Genomic DNA, 5,881 nt, shown 5'->3' with positions numbered 1-5,881 from the left:
GTTACCTTATGATGCTGAATGAACTTTGGATGAACCAGGCGCATAGTGGATGTTTATGTTTCTCATAAAATTACCTTATGAATTTTGTAAGACAACCTTATGGAATTCAATAAGTATACCTAATGAAATTCTTAATCGAGATTTTATTTCAGTTATTATAGTTCTGTTATTTTTTCTTGTAAATACAAAAAAATATACTAAATACATTGTATTATTTTTGACAAAATGAAAATTTTATTTTATTTTTATATTATTTTATAATCCGTCATCTTTCTAAATCACTATTTTTTCATTTTCTATGTCTATACATTCCAACTGGAACTTGGCCTGCTTTTTAACTTACAAATACAAAATATAATATATTGCATGGCAGATTTTGTCAACCCATATTACCGAGTGTCCTACAAATAGAATAGTTCTTGTGAACGTAACCTACACTCCAAGCATTAATTATATTAGGCATAGTTTTAACTTGAGTCTTAAAACAAGGCAAGTGAATTGAGCATAGAATAAATTACTATTTTCTTCCACTAGGACCGAAATTATATACATGTGCCCATTTTAACATATAGTCAAGTAAAATGCAATGCGTGTCTGCTTAACATATGTGTCTAACTCATTGACATATTTCAAACCAGAGACAGAGTAGTTGCGATCGTCCAAGCATTAATTATTGTCGTCATGATAGCTAGCCTTGAATCGTGTTACGAGTAACCTGTCTGTCTTTATAGTATAAGTGAAAACTTTATGAAATACAACTATTAAGAACAACTCAAAGCATAGAATATAAAAAATGCGTTTTAAAATAGTAAATGAAGCTTATAAAAATACTAAAACATTTTTATCATTCTAACTTCCTATGGACTTGTTTTTGTCCAATGCTTTGGTCACCTTTCTCCAAAGAATACATTATCAATGATTTAGAAATTACATATACAAAGTTGATATCCATAATTTAGAAAAACGTTTTCATACAGTCATTAGTACATAAAACCTGAGCAAACATTTTCTGTTCAATCTAATATTTCAATTAAGCAATACTGATGAAAGTTTTGCGGTACCTTCTTCATCAACTAAATCGTCCTGTTCGAGGTAGTCTCGTCTCATAATTCGCGATATTACAGCCAAACATTTTTTTTCCTATTTCTCGTCTACCTACATAAATAGCTATAGCTATACATAGACAAATAACTGAAAGAATAAAATTTGGCTGTTGTTGGTCTAGTAATCATATCAATAAGGATGTTGAATACGATGTCAGCGAGGAAGACTAAAATGGAAAAAGAAGAAAAAAGGTTTAGTACTTCATATTTAGTTTACATGTCACTTTTGATTAACATTTCCAAGTTCAATAAGATTTACCCCGCTCTTTATAATCGAATGGCTCGGTAAAATTTCCGAATACTTTTAGTATGGAATCATTCACGAATTACGTAACGCTATAGGAGAACGAAGGGGTCAGACAAAGTTCATACAAATAAATTAAAACATCCCAAGTAACCAAAAGTTTCTTTAAGAGTACGTTTTTCGCTTAAGCAGCTCGGAGAAGCTGAATAAGCGGAAAACGTACTCTTAAAAGAACTTTGGTTACTTGGGATCCTTACAATAGTGTTACGGGGGGAAGGGAGGGAGTCTAAAATAGCCAAAATTTGCGTTGCGTTATTTGTGAATGGCCCCTATCTAATGAGCTTGGGCCGTTAATTTGTGCTAGAAATCAGAAGACTAGATCAGAAAACCATGGGAACTAAATTTTCAAATAGCTGTTTCTCAGGCGTCTTTAGACCGATTTTAATCATTGTTTTACGGATCTCATCTAGTTTCACCATACTGGTGAGTTATGTTTCAAGGGATGCTTACACTTTTTCCCTAGAGAGGCGTAAGACAAATTTGAGTAAGGGTATTTTATTTTCTTCAAAATACAGTAAATTTTTATTTACACGACATACTTCAGTGTTAGCATTATTTGCAGGTTCACTGGTGATGGGTTTCTTTTGACATGAGTTGTTGTATTTCTTAGTCAAAATTTGCATATCGTCTTTCATCAGAATATAACACACTTGGAAGTCGATAGGGATGTTTAGAAGAAACATATTGTTCACCCAATGCTATAGTAGTCAATGCTATAGTAGGGTATTGAGACTTTTTCTGAGCCTGTAAATCATGCTCACACTGAAGTATGTCATGTAAATCGAAATTAACTGTATTTTGAAAAAATAAAAACCATCCTTACTCGCGCCCCTCTAGGGTAAAAGTGAGCATCCGTTGAAACATCAGTCGGCAGTATAGTGAATTTAGAGGAAGGTCAAAAGACGGCAGCGATACAACGATTTGAAAATTTAGCTCAAATGATTTTCTGATCATGTACCCCGGAATTTAAAAGTAAATGTACTCGCGTTTTCAAGGGCACGTCCACCCTCTATTTGCTCACGTCCTGTGTCCTGTGCTCTTGAAAACGCGATTGCATTTAGTCTTAGATTAAGTGAGGGTTGTCCTTAAGATACATAATTTGATTATGATCCCTGTCTTACCTTAACATCCATTTTATTTCCACTGATTGTCCTTTCCGTCCTCATATTTAAAAATCGGCGGCGCGGGTTGCACCCTGTAAAATTTTATTTCCATTTCTTGATTTACTGCATGACTGGATGATACAGCGTGCCAGTTCCTCCACCTTAGGGCCGATGCCCACGTAGCGGTTTTTCAACGCCACGTGCACGCAGCGTTAAAATAACGCTGGTGTGCATCGGCGTGGTGACGCTGCGTTACCGCTTTTTCCCGGTGCATATCCCGGGTATATCCGTATTTTCCTGTGGGAAGAAATTAAGATTTATTATCAACTATAATAGACTGCCACTACAAGCATGAATCATATCCCATATTGATATAAATTTAATATTAATGTGGAAAGTTATGCTTGCAACGGAGGTAGAATACCAAAACAAAATCTCCCGTTGATAACTATCGTCATCTTTGCCCTGTACTTACCTCCGACTTTTAGTGCGGTTGATTGAGGACCGTCTGTGAAAACTCCGCATCTGATGTTCCTTCTTCCTTCTTCGTAAGTAGTTCTGGGTGGGGACAATTCATCGCTCCGGGGAAGCTGTGTAACTGGATTCTCACGGAGCATTCCCATCCTCCTCGCTGATGATGAATAAACACCCTTTGGACAGGAAATTGGCCAACAGCCAGCGTTTTCCGGGGTTCCGTTTGAGCTGCTTCTACGTTACACTTTTTTTTGTTGTCACTCCAAAATGAACTCAGGAATAAACGTCATGTTTCATAAGGACACCGTATGAAAAATTTACACAAGAATGAGTTATAAAATTCATAAGGTAATGTTATGAATTTTGTGAAATTTGTTATGTTTTCAATAAGGTACTTATGAAACAGAAATAAAATGAACTTTTGATGTTTCATAAGGCAAACATTATGAAAATCAACATTTTTTTTCCGGCAGTGTAGGGTAAAATGCCCAATAGTGGACCCCCTAGTAGCGAAATTTTGCACTTTTTGTCATAAGGAGTAGAAATTTCCAACATATTAATTCTGCTTGACATCTAATACCAAGTTCTGCATCTCTACTTCACGATACATACATAAAACACTCATATACACGACGTTATTCGTTGAAATTAACATTTTAAAGTCTGACTGAATTCGCCCTATAGTAGACCCCCTGGGGGTCCATAATAGGAATTTGCTTCCCTATAGTCGACACTTCATTTGATTTTTATGTTCCGTTTCGGGACGTTCTTCTTCCCTATTATGGACCCCCTAAAATTTTCCTATAATGGACACTCTCGTGTTTATTTTTTATAGAATTGTAAAAAATCATTTAATTTTACTTTCCATAGCATTTCCAATGCATGTAATCAAACCATAGGACTGTAAGGTAGGTTCTTCTGATGGAATTTCATAGCAAAATGTTTACATTGTGCTGTAATAATGCAAAAATGGCTGGAGGGTCCACTATTGGTTGGGGTCCACTATTGGGCACTTTACCCTATTTTCGTACCTTCAAGCAATTTGATTGTATTACCAAGTAGAGTTTCTGCTATAGCCACTTCCCATATTGGTGAATAAATATATACCGAAGAGAGACAATTATTCACTGCCGGAAACGCTAGTTAGATTTCTATACATAACCCGAATTGAAATACTAAAAGGGACATGAATGATAGAAAAATCATAAATATACTTGAGCACAAATTATGGCCTTTTCATCATTTTAGTGCTTCGCTGCTGGCTGTGACGATGACTGTGGCTAATGGAAAGAATGGTAAAGATTCAAAAGAATTGAAAATACAGGCAGAGGTGGTAGCTGCTGTTCACCTCTGTTCACCAACGGAACATCTCAGGGAACATCCATAGATTACATAACGCTTAGAGGGGTGAGGGGGTTGCCTGAAGTGTGAAAATCAATACCAAAATTCTAGATAATTCATATAAAAATGTAACATTGAGAGAGGAGGTGTCATGCATGTTACGTAATTAATGGATCTTCCCTCGTCACAAAACAAACCATGTGCTCCTTGATGGCAGAGAAATCGCGTGCGTTAGTGTGAGAAAGAAACATCAGATATGGAATTGTGACCAGAGTGAGAAGGAGGATCTGTTGTTTATGTCCATGGTGGGTGGTAGCGCCTAAAATTTTGACAGCTTCTTGATGAGAGAAACTATGCGATGCCAGCGCCTCCACGAGATTGCCACTTGTGTTGCATTTCAAAACGTCCTCTAAGAGTCTGTCTCATTTGGAGATTTAAACTTAAAAGTGACAGTTTGAAAATTAAAAAATCACCCGGTCATAAAGATGACTGGTGCTACCCAGAAATTCAAATAAGACACCGGTGAAAAATGATTCGATATCTGTCAAAAGTAATCTTGCTCTGCGAGCAGGGTTATTCGATAATTATTGAAATGTCACTTTTAAGTTTAATTTCAGTTTAATTCTCCAAATGAGACAGACCCTAAGGGTCTGTCTCATTTGGAGAATTAAACTTAAAAGTGACAGTTCGAAAATTAAAAAAACACCCCGTTATAAGAATGGCTGGTGCTACCCAGCAATTCCAATAAGACATCGATGGAAAATGATTCGATATCTGTCAAAAGTAATCTTGCTCTGCGAGCAGGGTTATTCGATAATTATTGAAATGTCACTTTTAAGTTTAATTTCAGTTTAATTATCCAATTGAGACAGACCCTAAATCCCTTACACACGATTGAGAATGGACTTGTATGTCTGTTCTCTGTGGGAGAATGTCCTTGCATTCGGGTGATGCAGATGTTTCGCGGATGACATGGACATTATCGGCCGAACATTTGAAAAGGTGGCAGAACTGTACACCCGCCTGAAACGTGAAGCAACAAAAGTTGTGTTGGTTGTGGTGCAGAGTTCTCACTTGGCACTAGTGGACACTCTCGTACCGACTTCGGAAGCTGGAAATGATCGCGGAATACAGCGGACATTCACGGACAGAATGGACGATTTATTTATCTAACATAGCTAAACGTGATAAGAAAATTATATTGAGCTTTTAGTGGAATGTTTTCACCTGTCATAAGACGAGTTTATACAATCCCATTGAATTTGGGATTTGGGAATTCAATGGGATTGTATAAACTCGTCTTATGACAGGTGATAGCTGAACGTATTTACACATAATGTTGATGGTCAAGTAAATAAAACAAAGTACATGAAATAAAACATAAACATCAACCGTGTTGCCAGAAGGGCCAAATTACATTTAGGGGTAGGAATCCATATTGTAAAACTAGTGGAACTTATAGTTAGGGTCAAACATTGTAATTTCCATCACTCCTCCTCAATGGTTAGTCACCTCACCTTGCTATGGTCACTTACCGACCAACCCCAACTGTTCAG

The 5,881-nt window shown here is 36.6% G+C and overlaps 1 long non-coding RNA gene across 1 annotated transcript; it reads right to left on the bottom strand.

Annotated features, from left to right (window-relative positions):
- Nucleotides 1-206: 206 nt before the first annotated feature.
- Nucleotides 207-3,339, bottom strand: LOC134214216 (uncharacterized). Its single transcript, XR_009979708.1, has 3 exons — nucleotides 2,986-3,339; nucleotides 2,529-2,807; nucleotides 207-1,270 (listed from the first exon to the last, which is right to left on the bottom strand). It is a non-coding gene; the product is annotated as an uncharacterized LOC134214216 (long non-coding RNA).
- Between the last annotated feature and the right edge of the window lie 2,542 nt (nucleotides 3,340-5,881).

This window comes from Armigeres subalbatus, chromosome 2, assembly GCF_024139115.2.
Source record: "Armigeres subalbatus isolate Guangzhou_Male chromosome 2, GZ_Asu_2, whole genome shotgun sequence".
Classification (NCBI taxonomy): domain Eukaryota; kingdom Metazoa; phylum Arthropoda; class Insecta; order Diptera; family Culicidae; genus Armigeres; species Armigeres subalbatus.
The sequence above is the reverse complement of the archived record's forward strand: the minus strand, read 5'-3'. Positions and strand labels throughout refer to the sequence as shown.